This window comes from Sceloporus undulatus, chromosome 4 (assembly GCF_019175285.1).
Source record: "Sceloporus undulatus isolate JIND9_A2432 ecotype Alabama chromosome 4, SceUnd_v1.1, whole genome shotgun sequence".
Taxonomy (NCBI): domain Eukaryota; kingdom Metazoa; phylum Chordata; class Lepidosauria; order Squamata; family Phrynosomatidae; genus Sceloporus; species Sceloporus undulatus.
This window is the reverse complement of record NC_056525.1, coordinates 115,645,835-115,657,563: the sequence shown is the minus strand read 5'-3', so window position 1 is coordinate 115,657,563 and position 11,729 is coordinate 115,645,835. Positions and strand designations below refer to the sequence as shown.

Here is an 11,729-nt window from a genome sequence, read left to right as displayed (position 1 = left end):
CAAGCCTGAACTCTCCCTGGAAGCTAAGATGACCAAACTGAGGCTGTTGTAGTTTGGCCACATCATGAAAAGGCATGAACCATTGCAAAAGACAATAATGCTAGGAAAGGTAGAAGGCAAGAGAAGGAGAGGAAGACCACAGGCCAGATGGCTGGACTCAATCAGGGAGGTCATGGGCCTGGAAGCAGAGCAGTGGAGGATAGGAGAACTTGGAGATGTCTGAGACACAGATTCACCAGGACAGCTAACAACAACATCAAATAGGAAAATGGGAAAGGATGGCAAAAAGAGAGGACTGCTTAAAATGCTGCCATGTTCAGCCAGGTAAACTATAGGCAATATGCAGCCATGGGAATTAAATAATGATTTCTTGATATAGGGCCATATTGGGAACCATTTGAATAAGAAAACTGATCGTGTCAATTAAGGATATGTTAAGGATGAAATAATCAGCACAAAGATTGTTCAGAGTTTAGATTCAGATGCAGATGGAGGGCACAACTGAGCCTGGCCTTTGTAGAGATGTGAAAGTGCTGGCTGTTTCCCTGGGATCTATGTGGCTCCAATGAACTTTGATGGTTTGTCAGTGTGGTTAAACTATGCCTTCACTCATGTTCAGTCTCAGCATTTGTAAATAAATGGCAGTATTACAAAATGTAATACATTTTCAGTGGCCTCCTTTAAAAGGCAACTCAGCAAGTGATAAAGCTTCATTGCTCAAACAAGTGGGTGAGCAGAAGGCTATAATAATGTGGTTGAAGTTCTGAAACAGTTCCAAAAACAATAGCTCCTTTCCGCACACATGTCGGCTTGACTGTTGGGATGGGTTGGCTTTTTTGCTGTAGAAGATCAGACTTGCTGAAACAAAATCAGCCCATTTGGTTGGGACAGTTCCTTCAGGCTTGAAAAGGGGAGGAGGTGGATCATGGCACTCCCTGCCAATGTCCCAAATGGCTTGACTGCAGCCAGTGTCATAAAGGGCAGCCCAAATGCATCACTTACTTGTTTGCTCATAATGCAGCTGGGAAATATGCTGGAATGAGGAATAAACACCGTCAGTCCTTGGGTGGGGGTAGAAGATGTTCTATAGTCCCTTTTCATCCTTTTGCCTTGACAACTTCACAATGAAAAAAACCTTGTGATTGTATGTGTATATATGTGATGCCAGCCTTGGCAACATGGTGGCCCTGAGCCATGGAAGATCCTGGAGCATTTGCTCCATGTTGTACCATTGATAATCCAACCTTGGGTGAGTATATCAATACAATAGCAACTTGGGTGACAAATTATTCCCATCTCTTTAAGCAACAGCTTTGCCTGAGAAATGGGCTACAAAGATAGTGACTTTTTTTAACCCTCCAGAAGTGTGAATGCTAGCCATTCACTTATAGAATAAAAATTAAGGATGCACACTTGACTCTGCCATTCCAACAGAGGCTAGAACTTCCTCTTTTCTCTGGTTGGTGTTTGTACACAGGTGTAGCTACAGTGTGTGTGCACACAAAATCAAGGCATTGTCCTCAAACAATAAGTCTCCCCCTCCCCAATGAACTTTTCCTTCAGTCCCAAAATTTCTAATAATATAGAAAATGACATTGACAAACATTGATAATTTGAACACTTGTATTTGCTGGTTTTGCATTCCTTGGTAACTCTGCCTGTCCCTTTCTTTGGCTGTCTAAACTATATTTCTAAATTATCAACTGAAATTTTACTTCTATAAATAACTGGGATTTGGAGACTTTTACTGGAGACAGAATTCCTATTTGGTAGAGCAGTGCCTTCATTTTGCTCAACCCCCCCCCCTGGCGCCCCCAAAAAAGCTACAGCCTTGTGTCTGTATTTGGGACAAGGAAAAGGTTGTATCTTCAGCCTGCTATTTCTCTTCCTTCATTTCCACCATTCTGTTCCATCCCTTTTCCTGCCCTACTGTGAGTTTCTTAGTCTTAGCTGCACTGTATCATCCTGACCACACCCAATCCAATCTGTTTTCTGAACCTAAAGAGGGTCAGTCCTCTCCTTCATATGGATGGGAGACCACCAGGGAGAGTAGAGGCCTCCAAGTAATGCCAGGAAATAGATTGAAGTCCCTGGAAAACCACTGCCAGTCAATTAATAATACAGGGTGTGATGGACCAATGGCCTGACTCAATATGAGGCAACATCTATAGTCCCTAATATTCTGTGCCACTGAATCCTTTCCCTTGTCCTCTCTGTTTTTAAGATTTTTACCTTCTAAATATTTATTTCTACATTTTTTTTAAAAAAAAGCGATACTTGATTTTAATAGGTTGCAAACCACTAACTCTGAGAGAAAGGGTGGATATTAATTAATTAAAGAAATAGACAATATAACTGAATTTCCCCCCCCCCCCCACCAATACCTATAAAGCTGATTCTGAATGGGGTTTTTTTGGTTACACAGTGCTTCGGGGGCCCTTTCTGTGATATAAGTAACACATACCTATTCTACATATTGCACAAAGCGTGTGTGTATGTGTGTGTGCTTTCTCTATATATTATGTTCCACAATCCCATCATACTGTGGGCCCTTGGTATCTGCTGGGGTTTGGTTCCAGGACTCTCCATGGATAGCAAAATCCGTGGATGCTCAAGTCTCACTGTATACAATAGCATAGTAAAATGGTGCCCCTTATATAAAATAGCAAAATCAATGTTTGGATTATTTTCAAACTGTGGATAGTTGAATCTTTTGATAAAGAATCCATGGATGTGGAAGGTGAACTGTAAATTCAATACAGTTAATAACTTCTAATTGATTATTTCTTCTCCAATGTTGGGAGAAAAGTATCAGCCATAGTCATACTTCATTTCCCACAGCTGCCTTCTCTTATTGTCAGTACAAATAAAAGCCTTAAGCATGTCACTAAACTAAACAAGTATATCATTTCCCATTTCTGAATGGATATAGCTTATACTTTTCTGAGTACTCACCAACTGAGACTCTTGGTGCCCTCAACAAATAATAACAGCTCTTCCAAAGATTCCCAAACAATAATTGGGGTCAGTGTTAACTGCCATACTAACTACGTTTTGTAATTGATGGACTTTATCACATGGGGAAAATCAGAGGTTTAAATGGACATTAGCCTGTGAAAATCATGTGATCGTGGTTAAGATTTTCACATGATGTCACAGTCATGTTTCTCGGGGCCCATTGGCCCAGCGAGAAGGTTTTGCTGGCCTCTCATTGGAGAGACCAGCATGTTTAAATAAAACAGCACGCTTTTTGTGGCCATTAGACAGGGAGGGGGGAGGCTATAGCCTATTTAAGGTTTGCCTGCCCTTGGTTCCTTGTCAGTTTGAAGAGCGCTGGCCCACCTTCCCACCTCAACAACAGTGTGAGATTCATTCTGGTTGCTTCGGGGCCAGGTAGGAATTTTTGCCCTTGTTTTCTCAAGGTTTTTTTGTCTACCCTACACTGTTGGATGGGGAATTGGACAATTGGCTTAGGGTGTGGTCATAAATAGGCCCCATTCATAGGAGTGGGGAGATAGTCGGTTTGGTGAGCACCTCGGTACCCTCCTAAAGGGTGAAGGTGGGTCTCTGGAATGGAGGTTTATGTCTTGAAACTAAACATAAAGGGAAAGAGATTTGCCTTGAGGCTGGCTTGAGATTCAAACCCTCACTTAAGTCTTGAGAGTTAAGTGGGGAAGTCTTGGGTTGGCCTTCCGGATGAGGGCTGGCCAGGGGCAACCCAAATTATGGATTGCCCTTGGGGCTCAGGTTGTGTTTTCACCCTTGGATGCTGGAGAATTGGTCTTGGAGCAGACCATCCGCCAGCTGTTCCACACGGTTCTCCCCCTCGGCTTGCAGTTCTCAAGAATACAGTTAAATAGGTTGAATTTTAATAAAGTTGTCCATTTTATAACCCAGTTCTCTGTGTCTGGTCTCATTATTTAATGAGTTGGTCAGCAAAAGAGGACTTATACCTGCAATAAACAGGTAACAACCAGCAACAAATCATTCACATGATTTCCCTGTGAATGATTTGTAGCTGGTTGTTACCTGTTTATTGCCTGGATAAGTCCTCCTTAATCACGATGCATGTGAAAATCTTCACCACAATAGCCTGATTTTCATGGGCTAATGTCCATTTAAACCCCTGCTTTTCCCTCAGTCACCCCCCCCCCCCGGTGTGGTAAAGTCCTATTTCATACTTATTTTTAAAAAAAAGAATAATAAGCCTTGCAATGTCTAGCATATAGGTAAAAGAGCAAAATACCTTCTCTTAAAGGCCAGCAGTTAGAAGACACTGATGGATAGATCTATTTTAATCTCCAGGGAATCTCCTTAGTCATATCATCTTCATGTTTTGAAATGGATGCACATGGAAAAATTCTTCTCTGTTGTTCCAAAACATTTGATTAAATTAGATCATCTGTTTCCTCTATGGCATGTATGCAAATGTGAAGAGATGAGTGAATGTGAATATGGTGACACTGTTGCTCTGAACAAAATGGAGAAGCCGCAATGCATGATGTGGGGAAGTTACCTGGCAAGCGAAGCGAGGATTTCAAGTCTGTTGACGGAGATGGCGCATCTTGAAGAAAACAAGATGTAGCTGCCAAAAACCTTATCGAGGAACAGAGAACGTACAGGTTCTAACAGTGATGAGTTACTGTATGTTTGGATGACCGTCCAGGATGTTTGAAATTTGGACTGATAAGAGATGGAATGTGGAAAACAACCCAGTTTATGCTGAAGGAGAAACTCCTGGACAAAACCCAAAAGGCGGTGGTCAGTGGAAAGGCAGAAAGGTTTAAAAGAGAGACTTTTGAAAGCAGTGACTTGGTGATCCTGAATCAGCGGCATCAGATCTCCCATGGCTTCATGAAGGCACCTGATCAATGACTTCAGTGACAGCCACTCTTGTATGCGTGAGTATTGGGTGAATGATGTGTGTGAGAGCTCTCTTGGTACTTGAATATATGTATGTCTTTATGTTTAATAAATGTTACATGAATAGTGCAAAACCAAATTTGGTGCTTCAAGTTTCTGTGTGTGCTCCTGCTGGGGTGGGTTTCTTGGAAGAGGAAATATCCAACACAGTCTCAATAAAAACAACTTGGTGTAACACAGAGTTCTTGAAGCACCTTTGAGACTATGTGGGGGGGGGGGGGGAATTGTTGCATGAGCTTTTTGTAGACTCAGAGGCAAAGGAGACAGGCCAAAAGGAGTAGCCCAAGCCCTCTCTGGCCTCTGATGGCCAGAGACTGCACAGCCCACTCCCAAAGCAGCCTGCCACAACGGTTCCTAAAGGGCCAGAAGCAGGAACCGATTTTTCTGCTACTTTTTGTATGAGCTTTTTCTGCCTCAGTGCACCCTGGGAGCAGCTTCTGGCCACTTTGGGATGTGAATCATCTGAATGTCAAGCCCCCAAAGTGGTTGGAAACTTTTTTTATTTCCCCTTCTTGTTTGGGCCTTAGTCTGCTTCCTCAGATGCATGATGTGGGACTGCATCTGAGAGGTAAAGCTCATGCTCCAACTTTCTTCACACAGTTAGTCTCAGAGCAATAGCAATAGCATTTACATTTCTATACCACTTCACAGTGAACTCAACAGTCTCTAAGCGGTTTACAATCTGCAAGCCAATTGCCCCTAACTTATTTCACTGATCAACAAATGGATGGAAGGCTGAGTCATCCTGGAGCCTTTTGGGATCAAACTCACAATGTTGTGGCTGCAGTATTGGCATTTAACCACTGTGCCATCAGGGCTCCTCAAAGGTGCTGCAAGATCTCCTTGCATACTAATATTCCGGACTTACATAGCTATGTCTCTGACTTTGGTGAAGAGTGTTATTCTATTCCAATTACACAGAGAGACACTTAAATTCCATCAAATGATATGTCCTAGGAAATAAAACTTGTTCAGGCTTGAACTTAGCTGTTCTTGTTTCATTTTGTTTCTAAGGTGTATGTGTGTTTTAATTTGTGTTTGATATTAATAGCTAGTATGCTATATCTGCTACAAAATTTACATCTTTCTGGATCCTATTACAGTCAGCCCTTCTTATACACGGATTTTTTATACACTGATTCAAGCATCTACGGTTTGAAACTGTTCAAAAAAGTATAAATTTCAAATATCAAACCTTGATTTCCATTTTTTAGAAGGTACACCATTTCCCTATGTCATTATATTTAATGGGATTTGAGCATCCACAGATTTTGTTATCCACAGGGGATCTTGGGACCAAACCCCAGCATATAACAAGGGTTCACTGTACATTCCATCCCACTTCAATTTGAACAACTGTGTAAATATGCTTTATATCCTGAGGCCTGGATATCACTCAGTACTGCATCTGAAAAAAAGTTTATATCTATGAAAGCTCATGATAAAAGAAAAACCAAATAGGGGCCTAATAGATGGCCTGGAAAAGCTGGCTTCCAGGTGGCATGGGGGCATGGCGTTTTGATGCCACACATCCTCAAGATGCCCAGAGGCCACGCATACATTGACACTGCACACCCCCAGAGCAACTTGAAGCCATTGCAGTGGTTGCAGCTGGACCAACTGAGGTGGCCCTTTACCAGCCCAAATAGGAGTGGATCTTTTCCACTCCTATTTGGGCCAGCATTGGGATGGTTTGGGGCCATGATGTGTGGTTGCTATGGTGCTGCAGGGCAGCCCCAATCCATCCTTTTGGGGTAGTCTTTTTTGCCCCATGGTCTATAAAGGTGTTGCTACATTCTTTTCCCCCTCCCCTCCCCCTGTTTATGCTGCAAGAGACTAACATGGCTAATTGTTTGAAAACAATGCTAAGTAGCTGAAGCAGAATATTGGTCGGTTTTATTTTTCCCATACATTCCCAACATTGTAGCAGGTGACTTTTCATAGAAGAAGAATGTTACTAGTTGTGATCCTGGGCTCAGTTACATAAATGTGCTGATGCATTTGATAATAAAGTAAAAATATTGAAAGCAGGGAAGTGGGAGTGAGAGCAAGAGAATATGAACTACTAAGGCATTGCAGCCACAAGAAAACTGCCATTCTAATTTTCAAATTAAGCTGTCTGCAGAATATGTTGTTTATGGAGAATTGGCAATGTGGAGGGAAAGTTCCCTTTCTTTAAATATTTATCATTCAAGTCATGCTTCCAATCTCAGAGTCAGCATGTGTCAATTACTCAGCCTTTTTTTTTTTGCTACAGGGTGTCTGCTAGGGATATCTTGTAGTGCATGGCAATTCTTGAAATATTAAACATGGGTTTCGTTCAATAATTCAACAGTGACAGGATTTAGTCATAACTTGCTCTGCTATAATCAACAGCACTGAACAGAAATTGCATCCCATTCTTCTTCCCTCTTTTTTTTTTTTTAAAAAACCAATCAAAGTGAAAAGAAGCCATTCAGGAGGATGATCCTTTGTGTAAGTCAACAGTTGCAACTAGTTAAATAAGGTCTCACCAAGAAATCATTCAATACTTTTAATGTACCCTGGACAATATATTTATGCTCAGGATTAGATGAGAAGATCATCTTCATGTTTCACAATTTAGGGTATACTCTGTACCCACACTAACAGGCTATCCGAAAGCCCATATCTCCTCATATGAGCTGGATGAGTATTGCAATCTTCTGGGGAAGTTTTCTTATTGTTCCACCACCCTCATAATCTCATCAAGTGTAAACATAGGACATAGCCTTCTCTGTGGTTGTGCCTGGGCCAGTGATGGTGAACCTATGGCACGCAGAGGAGGCACGCAGAGCCCTTTCTGTTGGCACGCCCACCATTACTCCAGTTTATTGTGGCTCTCCTGTCTTCCAGTTATTCTTTTCCCCTTCTATTAATTGTTCAAAAGCATGCCAAGTGCAAACTTTTACCTTTCAATAAAAAGCTATTTGCATTGTGTTTTTCTTTTAAGATAAAAGATGCTACTATAACTAAAACCTCAGTATTCAGGTTAAATTGCCGTGCTGGTACTTTGCAATAAAGAAGTGGGTTTTGGGTTGCAGTTTGGGCACTCAGGCTCGAAAAGGTTCGCCATCACTGGCCTAGGCTATTGAAATCCCTCCTGCCAGCAGGCAATAGCCTTTTTTTTATGCAAGCCTTCAGCCTTAACTGGCATACAATTATGTGTGTTGCCTTTACATGTAATATGTATTGTATGTGTTTCTCACTGTGTTTTGTTAATGTTCTGCTTTAACTGAATTCAGGTTTCAGTGCTTTTAAAAACTTTCGTACTCCATACTCTTTACATTGTTTTGTTTTAACATATCTTGAGCTGCTTGGAGTCCCATTTGGGAGAAAGGTGGGATACAAATTAACTTAAAAAATAAATCTTCTTGCATTAAACTATTGTAATCAAAGTAGGGGAATTGCCAAGCATTAATGTGTCTAGTTCTAAGCCTTCTACAGTCATAACTGTATCCAAATCTTGTTACTTTGGGGACCCTCGTCCCAGTTGCAATAACTTATGGAAAAAGCACAGTAAGATATGAATATTCATGGGATGTTAACATCTCAAATAAAAACAAACCACTACTCTACTTCATGTAAAGCAGTGTACATTTTAGCCTGACTGAATATGTTTGGAAAGAAAACAACACACACACACACATGCAGACAAAGAAACCCCCAAAGTTTCTTGAACAAGAAAGATAGGTCAATTACCTCCTACAAAGTAAAATTCTTCCTTTACAAATATTGACCTACTGTCCAGTGTTTCTTTATCCTAGATCATACCAGAAAGTGAGTAAATAGCCACAGGGAAGTTTGTACACTCAATAGCCACTTATGAGTACTAGCTACTGGCGAACACATCTGAAGTAATTTGCAAGACAGGTCTGTCTTCCAAACTGAGCAACAAGCCAGAGAGGTCTTGGCATCTGCATTCAGAAACCAAAAAAAGAACCTTATCTTTAATCCTGGTTCCTGACCACAAATGAAACGCCAGAAGATAATACATAACATTTTAAAAACAATTTTAAAACAATTAAACCAGCTGTTAACACTGTGTAGACAGCACAGCATCTGGGAAAATATCACGTTGTGTCTCCTTGATGGCATCCTCTTCTTCCAAGCATGACTATCCCTCTCTTCCATTAAGCCTTTATTTTGTCTCTAAATATGTTCACATCCATTACCTGCTACCTTATCACTTTTCTTTCCTCCCTGTATTGTTCGGTCCAGTGTTGAAGACTGGAGGCTCCGTGGGACAAACCCCCCCTCCCCCAGTTCATTTGCTTGTTTAGTTATATTTCTTCATGAAGCACTGGAAGTGAAGTGGCTGCCTTAAAGATAAATGAAGAAATAATTAATGGCAAGTCGAGTAAGGTTATGTGTACTGATTCGCTCTTTGAATGATCAAATACTTCTGAAAAATGCTCCCAGCCTATATGGGAAGAACCATATAGATTGTTTATTAAAAATTAATGCTTGTAGGCTGAGGCTTTGATGCATATATTATTTAAGCTTTTTCCCCAACAGGATAGCATTATTTACCTAGTACATATGGAAATCAAGTTTAGCTCCCCATTTTCCAGACATTGTCATGACCTCTTGCATCAGCAAGTCCAACATATTCTAAATTGAAAAGGAACTAATATGCATGTCTTAACCTACTGAGACATAACTATCTGTAAAGGCAAAGAAAGGAATATTGACACATGGATGTTGACAACCCCACCATTAGTAGAAGAGCTGCTAAAATGTGTACTTTTCCATTCCCAAAGAAAAAAGAAAAAGAAAGAAACACTAGTTATTGCAGATAATAAGCTTGCTTAGTAGTTTTCATCATATGAGAAAGACAACATTTGAAAACTGAAAGTCTAAATATAGCAAGGTCTTACTACCAGATCTCTTTCTTTTATGGAAGGTAAGACACGGGCAGACTGCCCTTCTTAAAGTTATTGCCTGGGATGGTGCACTACAATAACAAGCAGAGCCACATGTGGAGGAAAGGCCACAACTTTATTAATGCAAGCCAGCAACAAAAAGATAGGGTTGGCCAAAAGCATATGGTCTGGATCATCGTACAACCCGCCGTTGTAAGATAATGGGCATGTCATATAGAGCAAGGAATTGGGATGAGCTAGGGGCTAAATTAATGCCCTCTCGAATCCATGCAACCCACTGATTGCATTTAATCATAAAGCCCCTAGTCACCGGGAAGCGGTGTCACTTTATGGCCCTCGCAATGGCCACAATGCTTGCCCTCATCGCTCCCGTGTCCCTTTGGGACTCCTGATACAGTGTCATGCAACCTTATAGACCATGCCTATCAGATCCAGAACCTCTGCTGCCGCCCAAAGTTGTGACAAAAAACCATGCACCCTAGGGAGGGCGGGTGGGAGAGCTGAGCAAGAATGGCACCGAGGAAGGATGCCACATGGCCTTTTATAGGCCAGCTGGAATGGTGGGGGCCAGGAGGGGAGTCGCCCCACCCCCAGGAGCAGCCAGGTAATTGGCTGCCCTGGAGGACCGGGGTGACCATCAAGAGGAACCATCCTCCTCCCAGAGTGTCGCTCTGGAGGCGGAAGTTCCTCCCCCCCGGCCGGCCAATAGGAGGCTGGCGAACGCCCAGCAAGGCATGCTGGGGCATGCTGAGCCTCAGTGGTGCCAGGCTCCAGCGGCAACGCAGCCTGCCCATGCAGTCGGGCGGCCGTCATTATAGAAGAGTTACTTTAGAGTTTGATATATTGTTCCCCTTTTTTCAATGCACCACACCTCCTAAAATCTCCCACCCAGTGTTGCCAATGATGTTAGCAGATAAGAGTTGTGACTCATAAAATTTCTGGATTAGCTCCAGAATAATCAAAGTAATTCTGCATGCAGTGCACAATGATAGTTTTGAAATTGCAAGTGCCACATATCCACTTTTTTCTGTTTTTATTGTTTTTATTCCAAGCAAATGAACCACACGATATGTAAATATCTACACAATAAGAAAAATCTACAACACATCATTCTCCAGCATCATCCAGACTAGTTACAATTTTAAAGAATTTGTAACTAAATGTTTCCTTAAATTGGGGGCATACTTATCAAATTAGCAGATGACACCAAATGAGGAGAAGTAGCTAATACCCCAGAGGACAGGATCAAGATTCAAAATGACCTGAACAGACTAGAAAACTGGACCAAAGCTAACAAAATGAAATTCAACACGGAGAAATGTAAGGTTCTGAGCTTTGGGCGGAAAAATGAAATGCACAAATATAGGATGGGGGACACCTGGCTGAATGAAACTACGTGTGAAAGGGATCTATATTCTACTCTGGTCAGGCCCCACCTGGAATATTGCGTTCAGTTCTGGGCACCACAATTCTCAAAGAACATTGAGAAACTGGAGGGTGTCCAAAGGAGGGCGACTAAAATGGTGAAAGGTCTGGAAACCATGCCCTATGAGGAAAGACTTAGGGAGCTGGGGATGTTTAGTCTGGAAAAGAGAAGGTTTAGAGGTGATATGATAGCCCTGTTTAAATATTTGAAGAGATGTCATGTTGAGGAGGGAGCAAGCTTGTTTTCTGCTGCTCCAGAGACTAGAATGTGGAACAATGGAGGCAAGCTACAGGAAAAGATATTCCACCTCAACATTAGGAAGAACTTCCTGACAGTAAGGGCTGTTTGACAGTGGAACACATTCCTTTGGAATGTAGTGGAGTCTCCTTCCTTAGAGGTCTTCAAACAGAGGCTGGATGGCCATCTGTCGGGGATGCTTTGATTTAGATTTCCTGCATGGCATGGGGTTGGACTGG

The 11,729-nt window shown here is 41.8% G+C and overlaps 1 long non-coding RNA gene across 1 annotated transcript in view; it reads left to right on the top strand.

The window, feature by feature from the left end:
• Positions 1-4,199: 4,199 nt before the first annotated feature.
• LOC121929621 overlaps positions 4,200-11,729 on the top strand; it is a 13,335-nt gene continuing 5,805 nt past the window's right edge. The window contains exon 1 of the long non-coding RNA XR_006103701.1: positions 4,200-4,901. This is a non-coding gene — a long non-coding RNA (uncharacterized LOC121929621). The remainder of the gene's footprint in view (positions 4,902-11,729) is intronic.